General features: G+C 42.8%; 1 protein-coding gene across 1 annotated transcript in view; it reads left to right on the top strand.

The window, feature by feature from the left end:
• kdm6ba (lysine (K)-specific demethylase 6B, a) overlaps nucleotides 1-27,114 on the top strand; it is a 100,532-nt gene that overhangs the window by 44,128 nt on the left and 29,290 nt on the right. The window contains exon 5 of the mRNA XM_059354353.1: nucleotides 24,272-24,333. The gene's annotated coding sequence lies outside the window, so the exon portion shown is untranslated. The remainder of the gene's footprint in view (nucleotides 1-24,271; nucleotides 24,334-27,114) is intronic.

Raw genomic sequence — 27,114 nt, 5'->3', positions numbered from 1 at the left:
TCCCGTGCCTAGTCGGCCGGAAGAAGAAATCAAAACAATACATTCTTTGGCGTGTTCCAAGCAAACCACCACCATCCACAAATTTCCATCTTCTGTGTTTTTGGTCTTCTGTTGTTTACCTGCAACTGTGCACTTTTATGATGCCATTGTCGCGCGAAGGAGTATGTACTTCTGCTCAGGCAGGGGGCGGCAGTTGAGTAGGCGGCCCCTAATGTGGACAAGAGTCACATACCCGTTCTCACTGCTGTCTGAATGTGGACACATGCGGCCTGAACCACCTCTGAATGTGGTTTTTGATATCCGATCTCAATGCTTCCTGACAGTGTTTTCACCTGTATTTAGAGCTGTCCACTTGTGTTGTGATCACTCAGACCACGTTACTGCTAAATGGAAACAGGGTCTTAGTTAGTTCATTAAACAGGATAAATTGAAAGCTGAAGTTTTTTGGTGCTCTGTGTATACACTGGTTTATTTGTTATTTTGCAGTGCTAAGTGACAGTACACTCAGCCTCAGGCAGTACACGAGAAAAGAAACATGGAAAAACCTAAACTATTGGCTGTTGTATGTGCTATGTATGAGCACTGGCTTCAGACCGAAGATGGTCCAAGTTAGAGCCCACACTACCGCCATCTAGGCATCTACTGTTGACCTGCTAGTTCCCCCCTAAAAAAGAAAAACATAACTCTACATGGGTCTCAAAGGATTAATGGTGTTAGCCAAGCTCTAGAGATGTCCCTCCCTGCTTAACCAATGAGTTTTGTTGATGCACCAGACTGCAAATGTGCATACACATTATGGTTTCTGGAAGTGAGCAGGTTGGCTTTCTTTGAGCTAGTAACCCAGAAAGCCCATATTTGCATTCCAAGAGTAATGTTTACATGTATCTAGGAAAAAGCCTGAAGTCAATACATGAGCTTAACATTTTAAATCCAGCAATTCTCTTTAGTCAAATAATGTTTTTCTGCCACAGAAAGTCTATAGTTGCACTTCCCTCTAATCATGGCTCATCCTCTTCTTAGCTCATTTTATCCCACATCGTCGAACTTGATCAGCTTACTTCTGTAAAGAATAAAACTTTCAGGGATATTGTTTATTTTCTTATGTTTTTCTTTAGATGTTGACTGACCAATATATATTGGTGAAAATGAACAAAGAAGAAATTAACATTAGGTCGAGGATATGTTATGTTTCGGCTTAGATCTGCACCAGATGGAAACTAATAATGCACCTCATTAGAAACCAACAGCCTCAACAACAGGTTCAAACTTAATGGTAATACGAACTATGTGCAGAGTTCAAAGATCTTCTGAGCCAACCGTACAAGATAAAACTCATTAGAAGCGGTTATCAGCTGTGATAACTTTCCACTGCAGCTGTTGCTCCGATGAAAGGTCTTCACTTCAAACAGCTACAGAACATGCATGCATGCATGCTACAGAGCAGGAGCTGAAATGCAAAATAACATGTTTGGAGGGCATTTACATTCAACACCTGGCACATACTGTACTCAGCTGCTGGTTTTATGGAAACTTCTCAGTTATGCCTTCAGTGTCTCAGCTTTCTGTTACCTTTCGATTCTAGTCATGCAGTCTGGAGCTGTGGCTCCTGGTGCCCTGGCTTCTTTATGGAGAGGTGGAGGGGTGGGGGTTGTCTATAGGAGTCAGTGAGTGTAATAGTTCCTATATTTCCTCCCCCCTATGCCCTGGTCAGAGAGTGCAGCGGCTCCATGCTGTATTTTCCATACCGTCGCCCCTTACCGCCCTCTCTCTCTCTCTCTCTCTCTCACTCTCTCTCTCTCTCTCTCTCTATCTCCTTTCTCTCTCACTCTCTGTCTTTCCCGGCTTTCTAACTGTACTTTTCTCTCTGCTCTGGAATTCCATCTTCCTGCACGTGGCCGGCACTCAAGAGGGCATGCTGCGCGTGTGTGTTTGTATGTGTGTGTGTGTGTGTGTGTGTGTGTGTGTGTGTGTGTGTGTGTGTGTGTGTGTGTGTGTGTGTAACATGCCAACAAGTGGGCATTACTTGTTCCACTGTGCCAGCCTGAAAGCTTTGTCGAACTCAAACATAGCTTCTGTCCGTATACAACATGCTGTATATTATATATCAACACATTTAGTAAAGGGCAATAGCAAAAGGTTATTTGCCAGGAAACACTAACTCTCTGAATGTCATTTTAAATAGTTTTGGTTGGTTGTTCATTTGTAAGACTTTCAAGTTGCACATTAAGTAGTATTTACCTGGAAAGCTTTTCCTTTGTGCAACAAATGTCAAGTGATTTCCTCAAGGAAACACATAAGAAATCACACACTGAGGAAACAGTGGAAGAGGGGAATGAAATCTATAAGGCAATGCAAAACAACTTTCCTTTCATTCTCTTAAGAGGGGACAACCCAGGTCTCACCTTTGCAGTTTTGCCTATAATTCCTTATTGATAATAATAATAATAATAACAAAGGTACCACTGAGCAAGAAACATGAGCAGTCAGATGATCAGACAGATTTGACACATCTCCAGATCAGCCAAATGTATTTTGGGGATAAAACAATTGCAAATGGTTTAATTGTTGCCCAAATTGTCCTTGTAAACAACGACTTTGTACTAGTGCACTGTTTTCCTGTGATGAGAAATTATTACTGACATTTTGGGTGCACTCACTTTTGGTTTTACAACCAAATAAAATGGTTTAATCGGGCTAAACTGCTGGCATTAGGGTTTAATCCATGGAAACGGGATTCCTTGGAATACACACTCAACATAGTTACATTCTGAATATAAACAGTCTGATTCGTACAAAATATATGTGATATTACAGAAATACCTTTAGAGTAACTGCAGTGCACCCAGTGGAATCCAGGTCGGCATGCACCAGCCGAGCACTGTCAGAATATGGAATCTGTCTCAGCCTGATAGAACAATTTTGAAAACGCCAAATTACTTGCTTTAACAAATTTTGTTTGAATATACAGTGAAACATTGTCAAATATCACTTCCATGGGGCAGTTCTCAGCAGACAGATCACATTGAACATGGCATTTGATATTCGTAGCTTTAGCAGAGTTCAGGCTATTGCCATAATAATTATTTAACCCCCAAATAACACACTAAAGCTGTCAGAGCTTATGCACATTTCTCCTTGTCGCTTGAAATATGGCCAAAGCATTTTTTGTTGCTGAAGTCATACCTGAAGACAAGTCAATTACCCATGATTCCCGTTTTGCTTCCGGGACAGAAAATGTCTAATTTTCAAGAAATGTAGTGACCCCTAGCTGGCAGGGTTACAAGCTGTCTGATTGTCCGATCCATTGTATCTCAGGTGGTACCATTGTCGTACGATGTAATCATAATATATGTATTTGATGAAAATAACCATTAAAATAATACTAAAGTTGTCATGAACTGCAGTGACCTTTTAAGGTTCAAAATTGACCAAAAAAAGAACACACAAAACTGAGTTTACAAAGAGGAAACAGCAGTCGAGCAATCATCTAATCTAATTCATTTCATTAGAAACGGAAATTAGATGTAGTAAATCCAATCAGAACATTAACCGCATGCTGACAGAAGTCACTAGATGCAGGAAAAGAGTTACCAAATCCTCCAGTGGTCATGTTGTACCAGATCTGGATTCTGAACCTGGAAGCCATTGTTCTCATCCAGCCACATGTTAGCTAGTTTTATGCTAAACCCTTATCACTTGCTTCACACATCTGTTGGTACGGAGATGTTGGTGCAATAAATTTACATCTGCGCGCCAACACACGCAGAGTTTCATAAACCCGGATCGAAGGTTATCTGCAACTGTATCGATTTGTTTAGGGTTTTTTTAATCATTAGCATGTGTAGTGTAGGTCAAAGCACATCTTCATCAGGCTTACATCACACTAATGAAGAAGAGAAATCGAGGTGGAGAGTGAACACAGAGCCTCCTTCTGCTCTCCAATCCCATCTGTTTGACACACAGAGGTAGGGAGGGGAAGGATGGAGAGAGAGAGAGAGAGAGAGGGAGGAGAGAGGGAGGGGTGGTAGACGAATGAGAACGAGGCCAGATCAGGCTGAGGGAGGGATGGGGGGGTGGAAAGGGGGGAGGTGCTGTTTAGAGAAAGGCAGGGAGTGAAAAAAAAATCAGAGGGAGGCAGGCTGGGGGGTTGGGCTCTGAGCCTGTGCATGTGTATGTGAGAGAGGGAGAGAGAAAGCAGCAAGCGAATGTGTGTTGTGTATGTCTGTGTGTGTTTGTGTGCGTGTGTGCGCTCGCTCTGTTCCTTTCCTTTCTTTGTTTGACTACTGAGTGGGAAAAAAAGCGAGACAGAATATAGAGAGATAGAGAGAGGCTGAGGAAGAGAAACACAGACAGAGGAGAAGAAGAGGATCTAAAACAAGAGTCACTTTTATTTTTTAGAGAGGGAGAGGAGAAGAAAGACAAAGGATTTCTATTTTAGTCTCTCTTTTTTCCCCCTTTTTTCCCCCTTGCAGGCTGTAGAATAAGAAAAAAATGTATACCAACAACAACAACAGCGCTGCATGCTTTTGACAACAGTGTCATATTCAGGAGCAGTGTGTGTTTTGTGTGCTGGCTCAGTGCGTATGTGTGTGTGCTGAGGAGGTGGGGGGAGGCAGCCCGTGCAATTTAAAGGGAAAATACAAGGCACACACAAAGCTGGGAGCGCAGGCAGGCAGGCAGCAGGAAAGGAAAGGAAAGGAAAGGAAAGGTAGTGGGAATCTGCTGAGCTGGCTGACGCTTTAACTAACAAACCTCTCTGGGATTTTACTCCACTGAACCGACCCTGCGTCTCCCTCTGAGCTCGACCCGAGCCCGTCCACGGTAAGACAAGCTTCCTATCCACGAGCTCTCAGCTGTTTCACCGCTACCGCTCTGCAGACAAAAGCAGGAGAAAGTTGCTGTGTGTGTGTATGTGTGTGCAGATGGAGAGAGGAGCTAAGCTAAAGGCTGAAGCTAAGGCTAAAAGGCGTGAGGAATGCAGCACAAAGGGAGCTTGTGTGCTCCAGCTGGGGCTGTGTGTGTATGTGTGTGTCTTTGTGGACGGGCTCGAATGTTTATGTCACGGGGCTTCCCAAACTTTTGCATGTGAAGGATGCCCCAAAATAGACAAGCACTGGACTACAGAGCCCCTTTTTGGTAAAAGGTTTGTCCTGTCCTGGCTGATTATGTGCTGAAGGTGGAGAGAGTAAAATCTCCTATCAGATCAGTCATATGAAGTGTCTGCTAGTATTGTACATGAAAACAAATATACAGTCATTGTTGTAATTGCAATTTACTTGGAAACAAAAGGAAAACATATGAAGGCAAGTCTTGAAGGTCCCAACATGTTAGTTTGAAACCAGGGGTTTGTTTCAGAGCCGGGCCATTTAAATACCCCTGACGGCTCCGCAGCCAGCTGGCTCACCGGCGCGGAAAACAAAACACAAAAGTAGTTAATTTTTACTTCTCTGTCTCTTTGTTTCCTTTCTCCCAACCCGTTTTACTCCTTCACCCTCTTCTCCAATGTCTTTTTTCTCCCTCTTTCATCTTCACTCCTTGCTATTCGCTGATTTAAATGCCAGTTTGCACAAAAGGTCTCTCTCTCTCTCTCTCTCTCTCTCTCTCTTTCTTCTCCTTGTCTCCTCTGTTCTCCTTGTCATTTTTTCTAGTGTCGCTCCTTTTTTTCTCTCTCTCTATCATTAAATGGACAGGTGACTTTATTGAATATGGGTGATGTGACTTCAGTAAATGCCTATCTCTTCTGCACACACACACACACACACACAAACACACACACAGATGCCGGCTCCCATTAGCTTCCAAACACACACAGATCAGTACTACAAAGTGTGGGTTGTCCCGTCCAGTGTGTTGTGGTCTTGGGGCTTTCAGTTTGTCCTTGTCAGTAGTCTGGTCTGCGGTCAGCACCCGTTTTGTAAATGTGTGTGTGTGTGTGACTGATATATAAAGAGCTAATAGGAGCCGGCGTTGTGTGTGCGCGTGTGTGTGCGTGTATGCTCCTCCCTGCGTGAGGGTGTGAGAAACACAACACTTGTGCCGGCGTCTGCCTGGAGCTAATATTGGTGTCAGTATGTGACTTTGTGTGTGTGTGCATGTGTGTATCGGTCCCTGTCCTAATTAAATCTGTGCCCCCTCGTGTTTAAACCAATACAAATATTCCTAGAATAAAAGCCTCACTAGAAAGACATCTCACGCGTACTACTGTAAACTGATCCCTACAGTACTCCTCCATGCACACACACATGCACACACACACACACACGTGAGCACCCAGCCTGCAAATTCGCACACACACACACACACAATTCCACACACAAGACAAAATCACTGTTACTATTCCATTTGCCGCCCCCACCCACCCTTCCTGTTTCCCCGGGGAATTTCCTCCTTTCTCTCTTTTCATTAGTTCATTACCAGCGGAAGTAGAGCATCCTCTATTCTCTGACATTTCTCTTTCCTTTTTTTTCACTTCTTGTCTTTCTTTTTTTATTCCTCCACCACTTCCTGTCCAACTGCGATTATACAATATCCAATGGCGTGCCAGGCGCGGTTCAGCCAGGGTCGCCTGCTGTGGGTTGGAATACATCATAGCTGCTTGCTCACTACCTCACATAGCCTTGCCCGATTAGGATATACTGTGTACAGGACACAGCCAGCGCTAATGCTGCGCTAATCTGTTTATACTGTGCTGCTGGTTCCCATACTAAATACAGAGTACGGTATATTACAGGAGAATATGACGCCATGATATATTACATTATGATATGGCAGAACTGATTTTGCTTGGATAGATTACTTTTTGATATAAATCTGTTTTATAGAAAGACAAGTAATATCATCTGATAAATAAAAATGTTGAGTTATTGAACTTAAGAATTGCTATAATGAGCAGTTTTGTATGGAACAATGTATGCCATATTTGAGAACAGGGGTGTAAAAAAAATATTGATACACTTTATGCACATTGTAGTGTGTTCTTTATACTATGACACTTTTCCTGAAATTAGATTAAAAAATCACTATATATAGCCTTGCTTACACTATCGCAATATATAGAATTGTCACCCCTGTATCATGGTACGTACCATATAGCCAGACCCTTTCCAATACACAGCCCTACAAGAGAACATTAAATGGTATAGAAGAATTGAATTGATAGTATAAGGTATTCTGTGTCATGCCAAACATTTGATATGTAGTCATGTCCCATGTAGGGCTTATGAATGCGTAAATAATTCTTTATAGTCTCAAAAGTAACGTTTATCTGCAAATTTTGAATACAAATGCTGAAAGGTTTTTTTCAATTTTTTCAGCTCTCTCCAGAAAACAGCATAGCTTACTAAACCAAATATTGCTGAATCTCATTATAAAGGACAGTGGAAAACAAAACAATGTAGAAAACATGCAAAAATATAATGTTAAATACAATAGGATGCAGCGTAAAATTATTTTGTGTTATGTTTTTAGTTAGACACATAGTGATATAGTATAACAGCATCTCTAATGTGGCGAGACAGATTCCATTACTTTCCATTATGGCTGTTGTTTTTTTTCTCTGTCGGCTTCAGTTTTGCATAGTCATTAGTTGGGGGAGGGGTGACCCGGCCCAGCTGTGAGTGAACGTGTGTGTTTTGCAGATGCAGATAAAATATGGGGATTTGGCCCGAGATAACAGTTGATTCTGGAGCTGTCTGTGTAGCAACAAGCCATTTCCTGCACTGAGAGCCATTAGGACGCCACCCAAACCTCCCACCCCCGTCTGTCACCCACCATGCTCCTGTGTTCCTCTGCAGATGTGCACATACACACTAACACACATGGAGAGGAGGTGTGTGTGTGTGGGGGGGGGGGGTTGTGATTGAATTTGTGTGTGCATGTGTGCTGCCCTCCTCTCTACCCCTCCTCACCCCCAGGGCAGTCCCCCCACAGCTGAAGGGGGGAGATTGTGCATTCATTGGAATGGAGGCTGAGATGGCAGGGGGGAGGAGGAGGAGGAGGAGGAGGAGGAGGGTGAGGGTGATTGAGTGTGCTGCCTGGAGAAGAAAAAGGGAGACAGAAAGAAGAGAGAGAGAAGAGGAGAGGGGGAGGGGTAGGCTGCCTTGTGTTTAAAACGGGGAAAAGGGGGAGGAGAAGGAGAGGAGCAGACAGGCAGGAGAGGAGGTTCAGGGGTGGAGGTGAGGGGAGGCTGGCTGGCTGGCTGGCTGGCGCCGTGGCTGGGTTGTGTCTGTAGATAGAGGGGCTTTAGCTGGGCTAATAACAGCTCGTGTTCAAGGAATAATTTCACACACATTCATGTATATAAATGTCAGTTTGTTACTCTGATTCATAGGATTGTATATATGTTATATTATATTATATATGCATATTTTACTATTACTATATATATATATTCTTGCTGATTTTTCTGGTGTCAAAGTTGTGTTAGATAGCATGTTGAAGAAGGGTAAATTTCATCTCAAGTCTTCAAAGTAACTAAAGTGATAATCCCTTAAGATACTTTTTTTACTTTGGAGACACCTTAAAACATTTCCTAGTTCCAGCTGAGTTTGCTACATTCAACAACCTCTCTTAGCTTTTTTTTTAGATTAATAAATAAACAAAATAAACTCCCATAATTCCAAACAAATAAATATTCTTACGCCTTTTCTCCCCTTATTGAACAGAAAAATACAGCAGCACTCTGAATTCAAGTTTCTCTCTTTCACAGACAAGCTTAATTGGCTTTTTAACTCATTGTAAAACACATTTCATTCAAACTCAACAAAAACAAAATAAAACTCACCAAACTCCTGTTGGTTAGTCTATCCACCGTTCCAACAATCACCAACCCAGATCCTTAAATCATTAAGTTAGATGTGAAAATATGTTGGCTGTACATGCTGTTTTTCTTCGCTGTCCCTCTCTGCTGTTATTAGCCTCTTTGTGTGACTGGGTTAGCTCACTGAACAGGAGTTTGTAGCTGAGTAGTCCTGCACAGCCGGACCTATCTCCACACTTTGTTTTAGTGCTGTGCCAGCTGCCCGCTGAGCAGCAGATCTCACTTGTTCTTCGGAGGCAGACCATTAAATTAAATGGGCTCTGTCAAAATAAAGTCACCAAAATCACCCAAAAGAAGAAAAAATGCAATGTATTACAATCAATGTATTCTGCAGCTTTGTGCAAATAGTTGTTGATCATGACATGAGGAAGCTTCAGTAAAGAGGTTGGAAGTTGAGTGACAGCATCAGGTGGCATCAGAGAGTAAAATGTATGCATATCCGATTTTCAAGTTATTACCTAAAACAGAGTGTGTTTGATGCAAATATTGGGGGTTGTGTATATGTAGTGGGTGGTACCAGCTGGCTTTGTGTTGTTTTCAAAAGACTCCAAGGTGCAATGTGGTGTATTAAATACTGCATATACGTTAATGAAAGCACTAACAGTTTTCTCTTTGAACAAGTCAGCTGTTCTGAGCATACTTGCCAGAATCTGTGCCAATTCCTTTAAGATCCAGGCTCAGTTGCTCAGAATGTATTTTTGCACACACACGTACAGACGGTACAGTATTTGCATTTTTTTCTGAGGCAAAATTTTCTCATCTGAGGCTTTATCTATGACTACACTAGTTTTATATTCAAAAGCACAGATCGTTAAGGCACAGAGGGATATGGCTTAGGTTGTTAATTCTATTATGCAGGGTCAAAGGGCTCAAGCAGATTATCTTTGGCCTTGGAGCTAATATCCAGCACAGAAACTAGCCTGTGTAGGTAGCTGTATATGATTAGCAGAGGGTAAGACAAAGAGAGCGACAGAGACGTGATGAAAGACAGAGACAGAGAGGCTAGGCAGTCTGATGGAAGGTCAGGTCCACATGCTGCTGCCTAACTTCCTTATTTATTCAAGTGGGTCTGGCTCAGAGCTGCAGTCTGATGCACTAGAGAAAAGAAAAGGACCGGAGATGAAGAGATATCTGGGAGAGTGAGAGAAAAATGTCCATGCTGAGACATTTAGAATGCATACACACACAGACACATGCAAACACACGCACATGGCTTAGACAGAGGTGGTATGCTGAGTGTGCACATGAGGTCTTTGTGTGATCGAGACGAGCTGAGGTTTGTTGATTTAAGGTAATGGCTTCCAGTTGTCTCAGTCAGGAGAGGGCTTGTCACTATTGCTAGGGATAGACAGAAGATTGGCAGACTGAGTGAAATCCATAACACACACACACACACACACACACACACTACACATACACCTGGACACACAGAGATTGTGTGACTGTCACTGCGAGTCTTCACTGCATGACTGGTTTTTATCACTCCTTGGCAAAGGTTGACGATTGAACTGTGTATGTTTATAGTGTCTCTTGCATAATATGAGTGAAGGTTTGTAGATTGTTAAAGTGTGCTAGCTCTGTAATGAAGGGTGCAGAGTTCTTTATACCTCATGATTTAAGGGGATGGAATGAGGAAGAGAAGAAGAAAGAGAGAACTCGAGGGGGTATAAACACTTGAGCCTGCTGAGTTTAACAATTTAAACCTGTCAGGCATTTCATGGTGTGAGACTTTTGCTGGACATTATGTCTTTGCTTCTATTTCTGCACCAAGCACGTCTTTTTTCCCCCCAACAATGATTCATGAATATTCCTGAGATAAAGGAGTGTTTTCTCCCCTCTGTTGGGTTGCTTTTGTTCAATATTAGCTGCTTGTAATGTGAGCGATGTCTGCTTTGAAGCTCATCCTTCTGTTGCACTCTTGGTAGGATCAGCTGCTAAATGCCGACAATGTAAACCACAAACAACAGAATGTATAATAGAAGTACACAAACACAGATTCACGTAAACACATAAACACACACACACACACACACACACACACACACACACACACACACACACACACACACACGACAATTGGCCCATGCCCTGTGTTTTTACTGCACTCTGTAATTGTGCACGGAACAAATGTGCAGGCTCTTTGAAGGTTTCTGCTCTAATGCTGTTCCCCTTTTCGTTTTGTCTTTATTTGTTTATTTATGGTGTTTCTCATCAAATAATGTGGTCCTGCCCAGCTTCTCATTGTCTGTGCATGTGAAGTTGTTTGTCTACTTGGGTCTGCATCTGAGTTTGTGTGTGGAGATGCATTGCATGTGTTTGGAACGACACTCAAAAGTAAATGCAGGTCAGGTTTTTGCATTTGGGTGTGTGCGAATCTTTGTCAGTCAGAGAGCTGCATTAGCTCACAGGTATGGCAAGACTTGCACATAGTGTTCAGTCCTGCCTTGACTCACTGGTCTTGCTGGTTTTACCTGCTTAATGTGATGATGTCTATTTACTCTAGAGCTGCGTATATGAGGATGTTAACTCTTGCTTCCTGATTTTTATTTTGTAATAAGCCTGACAAAATAGGCAAAACAGCACAACACACAAGTTAACTCTACATCTGTTACAGTTATCAGGTTAGTGCACATCTCGGGATGTCCATTACTAACGCATGCAAAACAACAACAACACACAGACAGATGGGCTGTAACATGTGAGTGACCCCACAGTGACCTCAATTGATCCAGCTGATTGACTTACAGTAATGCATAAACCCAATTATTTTTTTTAGGACATGAAGGGTTAATAAAGGAGAAGAGGAGGGAGATTGTGGTCAGAAGTGTCCTCTCCTATTTATAATCTTCCTCTTTACTCTCTTACTCTTCCTCCCTGTACCCCCACTCCTCCATTCTTTTTCATTTTATTTCTACCCAACCTGCCACCTCCTCTCAGATCTCTTCTTCGCCCCTTTCTTCCTCTCTATTCCCCGCTCGTGCTCTTTCTCCTGTGTGTTACATCACCTCTCTCTTTAACCCAGTTCCACACTGAACCCTGACCCTTTTACACTTGCATAACTTCCATGATAACCACGCTTTTTTGTGTGTGCATGTGTATCCCACAATGCCTATCGCTCCACTTCTTCTCAATACATTACTCACAAGTCACAGCTGAGCCACACAGGAGTCCATTTATTTGGTAAGATCCAGTTGAATCTTTCAAATTTGATACTTTATTACCAACCGAATTGTTTTGCCCAAAGTAATGTGCCTGCTGTCTTTTTGATTGTGTTGTAGCAGATTCTTTTGTGCATGTGTGTAGAAATTATTTCCTAATTGTGCAAGTGTGTCAGTCATGCAATAGTAGAAATGGCAGGTGTGCATTTGGTGTGTGTATAAAACAGAGTGTGAGAAATCAAAGCTGCGTCTGTCTTGGAGCGTTTACGAGGATATCGGTGTCTCTGCATTAGTGTGTCTGGAGGGCAGCGGGTGCACTGTGACCTTTTATAGGTCTGAGCGTGCGTGTGTGTGTGTGTGTGTGTGTGTGTGTGTGTGCGTGTGCATGTTTGCTTGCCCCCAGACCAGTAACATGATCTGTCTCGAGGAGTTAAGTCCTCCATCCCTCCTCTGTCTGTCTGCACCCTCCTGCCTCTCTTTCCCTCTCTCCTCTCTGTTCACAGCCTTCTCTTCTTTCTGTCTCCCCCTTTTCCTGTCTTTTATCCATTTCTCTTGTCCAGTCTGTCTGTCTTCCTCCTAACCATGAACTTGTAAATCAGTGTCAATCACAATCTCTCTATCTCTATTTCTATCATACACGCGCGCGCACACACACACACACACACACACACACACACACACACACACACACATCTTGACCAAATGACTTTGATTGCCAGAGAATGGAGAAGCGAATGTTTGTGTGTTTGCTTGGGGAGTTACTGTTGGTGTTGTATATTTTCTCTATTTTCTTTGTTTAATTAGATGTCACTGTGGAAGCTGCATTTACTGTACTGCACTGATAAGATATGGTATGATGTGTGTGGGTTGGGTGGGGCAGGGTGATGGAGGAGATCATGAGACAGGCTGACTTGCTCCCACAGGATTTCTATCACTGATGTATAGAATTACAAGCTTCACACTGTGTGTAGTCTCTGTCAGATGGTCAACACTGCATAATCAGTCTTCCTCCTTCTATATTCATTCAGCAGAAACATGAAAACCATGACCCTAAATATATTCTTGAGGAGTAAAAAAAGTCAATGCGTTTAAGTGGCTTTGGGAGTTGAGAAGCCTTAAATAAGAGACGGCGAAGACATTAAAACTCCTACACTCATCAGCAGATGGCCATAGACCGACTTGTGTAGGTGGTATTAATATATTGGAGCAGTGTTGTGGTTCTAATGAGTCTTTCAGCCCAAACTGGAGTCCTCCACCCTCCCACTGCCCATCGCTACAAAATATTTTTTTTAGAAATCTTGCTGTTTGTTCTCTCTCCTGAGTTTTTGAGTCATGCCAACTCCTCAGAGTCTTTTATTCAAAGTTTCCAATCAAACTAGAGTTTTTAACACTGGGCTGAGCATGCACTGTGTGCTGTTTGGGCAGTGTGTTTGCAGTTTCCAGGAGCAGTGTGTGTGTGTGTCCTGTACTTTGTTGCCATATGGCGGCTGTATTAGCCCACAGTGTAAACACAGCTGGTTGCCTCCCGTGGCTGCATGGGTGAACAGCAGTTTGCCTGCAGATACAAAAAGCCCTAATAGGAAGATCACATTCACCGCTAGTACATTAATATGGCTATTAGGAACATTGGGATTCATGATGTGTTATTTGTAAGGCACATTAGTGTCGATGTTGCAGTCTGATATCAAGACTATTAGTGATGTTAAGCCGGTGATTATTAAGTCTCCCTGCGACTGCTTGCATTACATTGCTGCAGGCAGTTGTAATGAAAACTCTGGTGACAGTTTTTGAGAATATTGCGTCATTTGAGTCATCGACACTATTTTATAATCGTGCTATTGTATAAATCAGTGAAGGTGAAAGAGATATTCCTGCATGTTTGTTTTGTTGTTTTTTCACACAGAATATGTGCAGATACTATAATTTGTTACTATTCATGTGGTTGGCTGATAAAGGTATTTTTATCAAAGAGTAATGCATATGGTCGCCTGAACCAGAGACACAAAGAGGGAGATAAAGCAGAGAGGAGAGGGCAGGTACTGAACATTGCACATCATAAATAAAATGTCAGAAACACTGGTGCATGCTAGCCAGTGCTCAGGGTAGCGTGAAATCTGCTCTCACCCCCTCCTTTCTTATCTTCTCTCCCTATCACACTCCCTCTCTCGCTCTTTGTGCATGTGTGTATGTGTGCGTGTGCAGGGTAATTGAGGTGTGTGACCTTGCTGTAGGCCTGGCAGGTGTGAAGGGAGGGATGGAGGAAAGCAGGGGATGAGATGAATGGTGGGGAGAGGATGAAGGGAAGGATGGATGGACGAAAGGCTCTGCTGTTATATGTTGGCAGACTGATAACCTGCCTGCATGCATATATGTATGCTAATGTTTGGCATTCTGTAGTGAAAAGAAATACAAGTGATTGTGTGTGTGGGTGGAAGCACATTCTTCTGCTATAAGGTCCTCTGCATGCGACTTGGAAATGAGATCATATGTGTGTGTGGGCGTGAGTGTTTGTGTTATCAAGCAGAAAAGACGGCATATATAATTTTGTATATTCTACAATGTGTGCATCTGAATCTGTTTCGTGATCAAATTGTTGCCTTTTGCATTTTTAAACATCTTTGTCAAATTGTAGTGTACTTCCTATAAGCCAATGAGAGTAATGGAGGAGCCTTTAATTTAAACCATTTCTATTATTGCCAGTAACATTACATTTCTGAAGGTGTCATTTTTTTCAATAGAAGTCAATAGAAAGGCGCCAGTCGACACTGGATTTGTGTCAACTGTGTTGCCCAGCATAAATGTTGCCCAGCACAAATGTTGCAAATATGCAATATTTGCAAAGAATTTACTACTTATGTGAGACAGTCATGTGACTCTGTGTTGCAAAAGTAACAAAAAGATTCTCCTGCACAGCATAGCTTTGATCAAGCCAAACTCTATTCTGAACACAAGCATTTTAAAAGTGTTTGCGTGTCTGTCTTTGGGACAGATCTGACCAAACATAAATTCAGGCTTTTTACAAATTAGCACCATTGTGTAGTTGTTGTGGCATCCTTTTTAATGTTTGTTGCAATTATATCACAGCAGTATTCCAGCAGTCACCAAGACATGGTTACCAAAGAAAGCAGTGAAATTCACAAAGCTGTGTGCATCTCCAACATATCTGGGACTCCCACAACAGGTATAAAGTAGCAATAAAGGTATTTCCAGACATTTTTGATAGCAGCGTTGTTTACCCCGGTTCGCCTCATACAAGTAATGTGAAAAAACACAAATGTGATATTGTGGTCTAACTTTGTGTGCTGTCTAGCGTGAACACACCATTGTGCACCATGTTGCTTCTTTTGTCTCTCTCTGAAGTTTCAGTGTTTATTGAAGCTTTACAGAAGAGGATAAACATTTTTGAAGGTTCTTTTTCCTTTAGCCTCTTCAGACATGCTGCACTATGCAATCTCACTGCAACTAGGTCAGACCTTGTAACATTTTCATAACAAATTCAAAATGGCCCTACCAGCACACAGTAAATAATTGAAGCTTCAGCAGTAAAACAACTTCAAAATCAACCACTTAATGATTGTTAGGTGCTACTGAGCCTCAAGTCTCATCTTCTCCGACAGAAGGTTTTAGAGCTGGGTCACCCAAAGGCCTATTCACTGTGTCTACTAACATGAGTAGGTATGTTTGTGAGCGTGGAGAGTACGTGAACAGACGCAGTTGACAAAATGTATGCCAGGCAGATCCTTGTGGGCCTTTGTAGCTGCACAAGATGTTGAAAGTATAATTTTGGTTTAGGTCTTAAACTGTGATTTAGAACCTTTCCTGAGGATCTGCCTCATAGGGGATCAACGATTAATTCCTAAAATCAATCTCCAAAAATGACCAGCGAGGATTTTTAAGTCCAGCCGCTGCATTTTGCCCCAGGTTGACGGAAGTTGAAATAATGCTCTACAATAATAATGAATTGGTGTAACATGCAGGACTTTCAACATGAAAAGATATGTTTCATCTCCACACTGAGCCTACCATCACCTTCTCCACAGCATAGTGTGGAACAGAGCAGAGAGGCAGTGAGCTCTCACACACCCATCCCCCTCTTCTTCTTCTCCTCCTCTGTCGCTCTATACCCTCCTCCCCTCTGCACTCTGCACAGTAGCACAGTGCATCTGTGTCATGTCACTGGGTTCTGGCGTCCTGGCGTAACCCCCCACCCCCCCACCCTCCCATACCAGTGCAATATCCCTCTCTCTCTCTCTCTCTCCCTCTGTCTCTCTCTCTCTCTCTCTCTCTCTCTCTCTGTCCTTGTTTGGCTCACACTGTCATTCCCGATCTCTTCATCTTCCCTCCCTCCATCTCATCCCTCGCTCCTGCCTGCTTGAGTCTTACCCTCTCGTCTGTCTCTCTCACCCTCTTTTCTTCTATGCTTAATGTGTGTCACTCTTTTAATATCTCTCTCTCACCCCATCATGCAGTGCAAACACAAATAAACATCATTGCTTTTTCTCTCTCTCCCCCTCTGTCTGTCCTTCCTTTCTCTCATGAAGCGTACACAAAAATAAAACTGCCTCAGTGCATACATTAATAGATCCAAGCTCCTTAGCTGGCTACTGCATGCATAATCTATCTGCTCATACAGAGTGTGAACAGTGCGCTTATGAAGCTGTGTGTGTGTGTGTGTGTGTGTGAGGCCCTAGGCTCCTCCCTCCAGAGAGAGACAGACAGGTGTGGACCAGATTGAGTTCCGCCTCATTTCCTCTGCCCTGTGCAGCTGGTCAAGGACACACATTTACACACACACAAACGCACACAGGCATGTCTTGGACACACGGTTATGCACACATGCACACACACTTCAAATTCAGGGACAAAGACATGCATACTGCACACACCTCAAATAAAGACACAATGCAAGATGTAGAAGGATCAAATGTAGCATTAGCATAAATCAGTGTGTGTGTGTGTGTGTGTGTGTGTGTGTGTGTGTGTGTGTGTTCATAAGGCTGCCTGCACTTGAATTCCTATGGAAGAGGATTACAGGACTGATTACAACACGATTGGCTGAATATTTCCACGGGGATGCTGAAAGATTTTCGAATGGTAGAAATCCAGCCCCAGTATAAAGTCTCTCCCACTGCATGATCCATTCAAACTGTATCTAACACACACAAACACACACAAACACACACACACACACACACACACACACACACACACAACCACACATGACACTGCACTCACCATTCCAATATTTATAGCAGTCTTTGGTTATTTATATTAGACATGACAGCGCTCATATTTGCCGTTCATTTTTCATGCGGGTATCAAATGTATCAACACCGGAGGAACATTATGATCATGACACACACACACACACACACACACACACACACACAAACACACATACACAATAACACTCGCCGCTGACATCAGCAGCTCTTGTGTTGGTGTCAAGGCACAATTTTATAACACTCAGGAGAGCTGGTCGTTGGCCATCAAAAAAATCTCCCACTCCAAGCATTTTTCCCACTTTCATTTTTCATTTTTATTCCAGGCATTTAGCTGATTTAGTGCAACAGCAGAGTGATATTACAATATTACAATCAGCCATCAGTGAGGAGTACAGAAGCAGTATTAAAATAAATTTTCTGCGTTTCCACTGAGATGTCCAATATAGTAGAATGTGGTGCAAGGGCTGTTTTATTTCCAATGTGGCAGAATGAAACCCTCGATTATTCTAAAACCAGGTTAGATTATTTCACTTTATCTACCTCTTGGGTTGGGTGTGGTGAGATAGAGGATGTGAAATGTTTCAGAACTCAGATTTGCTCTATTCTGCTTTCTGTCTCCTCGCTTGACTTAGTTTCTTTGTTATGGCATTTCCACTTTGATAGATACACTGAATAGTAACAGGTAAGGCTGGGAGGTGCTAACTACCACCCCACAGACACACACAAACACACTTTGTCTATACTGTCAATGTATTCTATACGTGTGTGTGTGTGTGTGTGTGCGTGCGTGCATGCGTGTGTGCGTGTGCACGCCAGCCGGTCTGCTCTGGCGCCTACCCAGCGCAGGAAGTGTGAGGTCAAAGTGTCTGGAGGGCAGCCAGACGGCCTCCTCCCCTATAAATACCCAGATACTTTGCCTTTAAGAAGGCAGCCTATAGGAAGAGACTTACCATACAGACACAGAGGAGGAGGGGGGCAGGCTTGGTATGTATACATTATGGGGTTGTATGCTTACTTGCTGGTGAAAGTGATTGAGTGCTTGTCATATTGTGCGAGTACATATGCGTGTGTGTGTGTGTGTGTGAATCTTTGTGTTTGTGGTGTGTGTGTGTGTGTGTGGTCCTGCGAAGACGGTATGAGCCACCATGTGGGGATCACGTGTGCCATGGCAGATAAAGAAGTCTTTGTAAGCAGATGGAGAAGATGCAGCTCAAGCTACACACATCCACTTACACACACACACACACACACACACACACACACACATACACACACTGAAACCTATACAAACACACTCTGCTACTCTTTCACATGCTGTTTCTCAGCTCACGTTCACTCTCAAACACATCATTGTTAAATTCCCCTGGTGTGGCTGGTTGTAAATTAGAAATTTCCATTTTCAGCCTTTTTTATTTATTAGGTATGAAATCATTGCGGTTTGGAGTGAACACACACAGCAGTGTGATTATAAAGGCCTGAGTCAGTCTTTTTGGTATGTGACGGTTAACTTAAATGGCATTGTGCAACTGGATAGTTTAGCACCTCTGCATTGGTATGTGGGCTTGGCAGGGCTTGTCTGACCACTCTGCAACTTTGTCTAACAAACACACACAGTCGCACACTCTGTACCAGAGACAGTAAGAGTGCATCCTGGGCTAATGCCTATAGCCTCAAACACACCCTCCTCACAAACCCTTTTAATCCCCTCGTATTCAAATTGCACACCTCTCTCTCTCTCTCTCTCTCTCTCTCTCTCTCTCTCTCTCTCTCTCACACACACAAACACACACAGAGAGTTTCTTAAAGGGTGAGAAAAGTGCTGTTGTTGTGACTAATTGTCAGAGACACACCTTATATAATCTTAAACAAGAAAATCACTTTCTTCTCTTCTTTTTCCAAAGTGTCTATTTTGTTTAGCTTGTGTGAAGGGGATGCCTCAGGCCACATTTCTCAGACTGTGTGTGTGAAGCGAGTTTAGGCATGCCGGCTGCCTGCTCCACTTCATTCTCATGTTGTTGTTTTCGAGCTACCAGCAGTGTGTCAGCATACACAGTGATTAGCGTTCAGAGACTCGAGTTGTGTTGCTGATGACAGTGTTACACTACAGAGTAACATGCATGTCATAATCTTGAGCGCTCAGCACAACCAGTGTCTCTTCATGTTGGTTTGTCACTAAAAGTTGACCAGCTCTCTCTATTTTGTTGTCTGGAATAGATTAGACATAGTATCAAATGTGGTTGCAACCCCTTTGGAGCATGATTGTGGTCAGCAAACGTCAGGAAACAACAGACATATTCAAAGAATCTCACTGCTGTGTTATTCTTGCTTGGTCAGAATCGCTGGATGATGTTTTAGGGAAGCAGTTGACGAGTCAGAGTTTCAGGTTGTGACAGCAAAGCCATGTTTAATTTGGGAAGATTGACGTCACAAGACTGTGCCGGCATCGAGTGCTGTGGCTCTGAATGCTGCCTACAACTGTGAGCATGCACTCTGCTTGGCTGCTATGCAGTGGTTTGTGAGAGAGAAAAAGAGAAAGGACAATAAGGGCAAATTCAGCACATGACAAGCCTTAAAAGGGTTATATTCATCAAACACTCACTTACACATGCTTGCACAAACATCTTTCACACATACAAACTTTCTCTCTGGCACACACGTAATCATACTGTTCACAGGTCTTGATTTTGGCAGCAGCCACAGCCGGGCTGCTTTCATTAGCGTCTGTCTAGACACGATTTATTACCAACTGTTCATTCTTGTCTCCTCCTGCGTGTCTGTCTCTCTGTCTTCCTATTTGTCTGGTTGTGGGCTCAAGGCTGCTGGGTTTCAGACAGTTTTGGTGTGTCTATAGTCGGTGAGTCTGTCTGTCACCCTCCTCCTCTTTAAGTGGGTGTCATTACCCTGCTTGTCCTCAAAGAGGAAGTCAGCCTGTCTGTCTTGTGTTTCTATCCGTTTGTCGCGTGTGGGGGAGTCAGAGTGGGTGTGATGGTTTGTGAGCCAGGCGTGGTTTTGACCATGACCTTTTACTGAAGCCATGTGGCAGAAGTTCACCGAGCCAAACAGCCCCGACCACAGTAAACCTTACACTCCTCCTCACTGTCTGTAGCTCTGCCAGCTCCAGCCTTGCAAACACATGCATGTTTACAGGCAAAAGAGACAGAAAACAGACATGCTGCTTCTCTCATGCATGCACACAAAAATAATATGTTCTCCACTCACTTTAAATCCAGATTATTGAGCTTGAGTGGCCTGACATTTGATGTATTAGCTTGTAGCTTTTTAAATAGCAATTGATCTGACAGAAAATGCAAAAACAGACAAGCCTTAACATCTCTGTGTCAGTTTTTGGAGATGACATCTGAAAAATGGTGAACCTTATGCTGTATTGGCATTGGTTCACTATGTAATTAACCACCACAGAGGGGAAGTAACCACCCCACTCTGTCATTCAAAAAACCTGAGCAACATACTCTCTTACATGTCTTAAATGTCCTTATATACCCGTATCCTCATCTCACACACAAGTTCAGGATGTGGTGTGACAGCATTCCAAGGAGATATGAAGTTGTTCACAAAACAAAGTGTCCTTGCTGCATGCATGCTGTAGTATCTGCAGCCACACTTGTGACTTTGGGAAAGTTTCATTTGAGGATTTCACTTGTTCTGAGTGACTGCCTTTAAACTCACAACTGCAAACACTGCAGACAAATGGCAACATGGCACAGGCAGACAGTGAATGTAGGCTGAAGGACACTGGAGAAGAAAACCCGGTCATTTACCACCACTCCTGCAGCAGCCTGCTATTTCATGTGTGCAGGTATGAAGCTTGCTGCCCTAACTTGAAGAGACTTACTGAATCACTTGTGACTAAGGACTGGAGAAGCCCAAGCATGGCTACTCTACTCACGCCATGCAGGCTCACACACGCTGAGCTGTGTGTGTGTGTGTGTGTGTGTGTGTGTGTGTGTGTGTGTGTGTGTGTGTTAGGTGAATGCTTTAAGCTGATTTTACTGTACACTAGGTCAGTATGTACAGCATGCAGCAAAGGATCAAGACAGGGCTGCCAGATTGGAACACAGGTGCCAGATTGAGTCTTAGCATCAGTTGGACAAAAGTGTGTGTACTTAATTGCACAAGTACAGCATGTGTGCGTTTTGCATATGTTCATAGGTTTGCTTGCGTTTGTACAGTATATAAGCGTGTGTTTTGATGGTGGAAAACCAGGGTGTGTAGCCTGTAGGTGTGTTGTTTCTTAGACAATAGCACTTTTTACAATTGTTTTATAGATTTTCTAAGAAAAAATTGTGTTTTCTCAAGTTGCTTTAGTTTTTGCCATTTTTGTAGTCCTTGGATTGAATAAATTATCTACTGTATATATCATGGTAGCCAATGGTCATTTGGATACCACATAATCTCTATGTACCTGATTCGATTCCATTCATAAGACAACACAGATGGTGAAGACTCCCATGATCACTTGCTACTTCACGACATCACCAAACTCCATCTTTGGTTTTGCTTTGATTAAGAGACCCCTAGCGACAGAAAATTGCATATAGTGTGTTTAAACCATTGTTTCGTGTTTTGCTATCTGATAAGCCTTCAACATATTTATCTTCATCTACCTGTCAAACTGGACTTCCTAGGACATATTTCATCTTTGCCTTCAGCAGCATACTTCCAACCCTTTGCTTTTAACCACATGCCAGGTTAGACAACTCTGCACAATACTACCAATAAATTCTCTCTTTCCCATCCGTCTCTGTCAAACCAGCCCTGCTCTGTTTTTGCTCTGTCCTTATCTCTCTCAGCTTATCTTGGTTTTTCCTCCTTTTTCATCTTTTGTCTGGCTCAAGGCCTGTACTCACATCCTTCTCAGCTTCTACATCTGTGCTGCTCTCCACCTCTGAGCAGTCTGTGTGGCTCCACCCCTCTGTCTCTCCCCTGTGCTGGTTAATGTCAAAGGGAGATGCTCCCACTGGTTAACCTTTACAGACAAAAGATAAACACATCTTTCTATATCTTTCTATCTATGGCTCAGCTTTTCATTATCTCTCTCATGTTTGCTCTCACATGTTCTCTGTCTTTATCTGTCTCCGTCTGTGTCAATACAATTATAATTTCAATATGTATTATTACTTTTTCTTTCATGAATTTGTATTTCCCTAATGCCTTACCAGCCTTCTTCCTCTCTCTCTCTTTAACTGTCTCTTTATCTTTCTCTCACACACACACACACACACACACACACACACACACACACCCCTCCCCCACAGTCCTGATATCGATCAAGGTCAAATGATTATGTCAAAGCTTGTGACATTTATTCGATGTGTCATGAAAGAATATATTCTACCCTTGCAACAATTCAGCTTCCAACACATGCACTTGCTCTGTCTGGTCTTTAAAGGTGGCCCTGCTCCCCCGCATTCTCGTGCACCCACCTACATACACAAGCACAGCCGGTCCACCTTTACAGTGTGGCCAGCTGTGGCCCTTAAGGGCATGCAACCTTTGACCTTGAGTTCAAAGGTTTGGGGCCTTAACCACCAGGCTGCGAGATCAGTGAAGGCTGAGCCAGCTATATGTGCCTCGTATTGACACAACTGTCACACACATATTCAAACACACACACAAGCACACAAGCTGCCTTGGGCTATGTGTAACGCGTTGGTTCTGTGTGTACAAGCTCAATAGAGAAACATATGGAAGCCACCATGTGTGGGTGTGTTTTATGTTGCAGCCTTGCAGGTAGAATATCAGAGTGAGAGGAAGAGACAGGAGAGAAAGAAAGACACTTGTCCAGATTTGTTTGTGGAAGCAGAACCAAATTCATCCTTATTTTTTATGTACTTCATTCACTTTTCTGTTTCATGATTATCCTTTAGCACGGACATCGACCTACAGTACAGTCATCAAAAACAGAAAAGGTCTGCATATTCCTAACCAAGTAAAATGGATATTGTGTCTTTGTGTCTGTATGTCAGAGGTTGCATAGATGTTACAGAAGGACAGAGGACAGGCTGATGGGTTATATGTAAAGTGTGAGGAGGAGGAGCACAAGAGAGGTGGTGACATTTAGGTTGCGTTAAGTGTTAACCACAACCATTTGTTAAAAGGGCACACTCAGTTAATAAGAGAGATAGAAAGTGTGTTTCAGGTTGGTCCTCTCTCCCTGTTTCTGTGGCGTGTGTGGTGCATTTGTGTGTAACCATGTTCGCTTTAGTGTTTGAGCACCATCACAGGTGCTGTGTGTTCTCAGGGTGCAAGCGGAGGTGTGTGTGTGTGTGTGTGTGTGTGTGTGTGTGTGTGTGTGTGTGTGTGTGTGTGTGTGTGTGTTGGGGGTGGGGAGGTACACCAGAGTACCACCTGTTCTCAGTCATGTGGCCCAGCTCTGACACTGTGAATCACTGAACAGGCGGCATATGAGGAACACACACACACACACACACACACACACAGATGGCCATAGCGCTGGTCCAGGCCCTGCTGTGCAGACATACACACACATTGTGGTTTCATAAGCCACACCGAATTGCATATCGACAACATCATGACCACAGAACAGTCAGCAAACATCACACATGCATGATGAAAGAAGTGAAGGGAATAAAAATGAGCTCTGGGTGTCCTGTGTAGGCATATCAAGGTGTTGACCTTTTAAACCATGACTAAGTGCTGATGAATTGCTGACCACAGCCTCAACTCACACTGGAATGTCACAGATGTGTTTGACCTAGTTTTTACAAGGTGAAAATAGAAACACCTCCATCACCCCAAGATCAATTTTAAACCAAAGATCTGTGGAAAAAGTAATTAAAATAGATGAATATGGTTAGCAAACTCAAGTTACACTTGACTGATTTGTGTGTGTGTGTGTGTGTGTGTGTGTGTGTCTGTGTGTCTGTGTGTGTGTGTGTGTGTGTGTGTGTGTGTGTGTGTGTGTGTGTGTGTGTGTGTGTGTGAATGTTGATCAAGTAACAACTCAATAACCAATGAACTTGTGTCCAGCCCCTACCACACTATTCGACCTCTAGACTGACCTTTGTTCCTCCATGTTGTGGTTTCAGGAGGTGGGAGGTGTCATGGTGGCTTGCTGAAAGAGACAGACTACATTACCCATGATCACCAGGTAAGGCTCTCTTTAAGTTTACACTTTGCACAGTTTCCTCCCACCTGGTTTCATCTTACTTACTCTGTTTCTGTCTCTTCCCATCGTCCACTAATACACAACACTGCCTGCACATTTGCATACTGCAGTGTTAAATTTATGCTTTTGTTATCATGATTTAGTTACTTCAGAGTTCTCTTTCTTGTGGTTTTTCAATCATTTTGTCCATCTTCTGTATTGAGATATTAGGTAAGACATGATTAGCACATACATGCATGAACACATGCTCACTCACAAGCGCCATTGTAAAGTAAGAAGGTCACAGGTAGAGCAACAGGGCGAGATGTGTCAAAAGAGAGTGAGTAAGACATGAGTAAAACAAAGAGATTGTGCACACACACATTCATTAAAAAAGCTAGTGGGTTGTGAAATCACGAGTGTGACTGGACCACTCCTACTTTTTGCAGTCACACACAAAATCAAAAAAAATGTTGACTGTGTGTGTTGTTTTCTTAAGTTCCTCAGAGAGTTGACCTCTGACTCAGATATCAAACGTTTAACTCTTTGCTCTTCAAAGCCACATTAGAGGAAAAAATGTCATTCATTTGCTCTCTTTCTGTAAGCAATCAGGGCTCATGCAAAACACCAAGTGTGTGGTAGATTTTGGACGCCAGAATGGTGCAGACTGGTATGTTAGGAATTCATAGCTGTTACTGTTTTAGTATAATTAGAGCTGATGTTATTAGAACCTTTCTATGACCAGATATTTCTCAGCAAAAATATCATAAATTCCCAGGTTGTAGCCTCTAGCAAGTAAACAATATTCCCAATTTTCATAGACCAGGCAAATAATCAGTTAATTAAGAGAATTATTGCCAGTTTAATCGATAGTGAATAATTGTTAATTACAACTAATTACTGTATGACCTGGCCCTAAATTTGAATTTAAAAAATTTAAAAAATTTAAAAAAATAATCCAGGAGGCGACACATTCCAACCAATGTCTGAAAGGTTTTCACTCAGCCCTTCACAACAACTAGTACAGTGTTCAACTAGTACTTATCGTAGCTTAAAGTAGTAAGGTTATTTTACGGTGTACTTCATGTAAATTGTATCAGTGTTCCACACAAAACATCTAAAACTAATCCATATCATTGCATCATTTATCTTCAGAGCTGCTACAATCTCATCGTGACGCTATTTGATGTTTTCTGCTCCTTTACATCAACATGGTGCATGTTCGTGTATTAGCATGTAGCACCAACGTCAATTATCTACCAATCAGGGACACATGCAAGATTCTGGTCTCCATGCTTCCATCCTTAAGAGGAAAAGTGACCAATTAGACCGTCTCTTTAAAACAAGATGTATTCCTTTAAGAGTCATCTGAGCTTTTAAATCTCCTCTAAGTGGAGTTTACTTTTCACTGTGTATAACTTTGGGATATTGAGTATATTAAGCAGGCTTATCATAGAGCTACAGTCAGGATTAGCCGGTTGTTTGAGGAACTAGAGTGAAAGCCGGGCTCCCTATCGGCCCCTCTCCTCTTGAATAAGGACCCTAATTATCAGGGATGTAGCGCTGCATTCAGCCAGCTACGTCGCTGCTATATGTGGGTGTGCTAAGCCAGTCTGTGTGTCTGACTGCCTGTGTGGCTCTCTGTCTCCTCGTGGTGTGTCTCTGTGTGAGTATGTGCGTGGAGGTGATTATTATCGTGTCTGACGGTCTCTCGGTGTACCCAAAAGACTGACTCACATCTACATACACACACTCAGTCCCACACACAGTCCTACATATCAGAGGCTGAAGAGTACCATCTGTACCAGGGACACAGTCTCCTACGACTGCAGAGCATGCACACACACACACACACACACACACACACACACACACACACACAGATGCATACTTTCTTTCTTCTACTGTTGCTCTATCTGGACCTCATCAGTATTACATGCTGTTTATTTTTTAAATGTGTGTGTGGTTGGTATGGCAGGAATTTTTGGGGCTTGTACCCATGGGAAAGCTGCTAAATATATTTATGTATATTTGGAGTGTGAGAACTGAGCCGTCCTTGTCCCCAATCTCTTTAATTACACACACAATATCCCCACACACATGTCTGCCTCTCTTCCACACACAGGAAAACAGGATTGCCAGCCATGCATAAGAAGCAAGAACTTAAAAACACTGTGCTCTTTCCCTTCATTGTCCCTTCCTGCCACACAAACACACATTTGAGACCCCCGGGACAGACTGTAATACCTTAGCTTCTCTTGTTGTGGGAGAGGAAGGATGGGAATTGAGACAGACATACATTTAATGTTCTCAGACTCTTATTATATACACTATAGTACCTCTATGAGACAGCTGGAGGAAGCTGTGTGCGTCTGTGTGGGGAGGCAGTGTGTGTGGTACACTAGAGTCCCACCCATGCCCACATCAATGAGCAGTCCTCTTCCTGTTCACTTTTGAGGGCTAATGGTCTCCCACCACACTCTTTATAGTGCAATCACACACACATACATTGACACACATTAAGTGGGGCAAAGTCACACACTGGAGACAATCCACACACCTAATGGAAGACATGTTGTTATAATCTGGTGCACTGGGAGCTATATAATAATACAATACAGCGCCAGATGAAAACAAAATGCAAATAAAAAATATAACTCCACACACAGCAACAAGAAGCAGCATGAGCAGCATAACATTTGCATAAATAGTACTGCCATTGTACACAACAGTGAGAAGCAGATAATATATAGCCTACATACAGAATGCACTAGTTTACAACTC

This window comes from Centropristis striata, chromosome 17 (genome assembly GCF_030273125.1).
Source record: "Centropristis striata isolate RG_2023a ecotype Rhode Island chromosome 17, C.striata_1.0, whole genome shotgun sequence".
Lineage (NCBI taxonomy): Eukaryota > Metazoa > Chordata > Actinopteri > Perciformes > Serranidae > Centropristis > Centropristis striata.
This window is presented reverse-complemented; position numbering and strand designations above follow the sequence as displayed.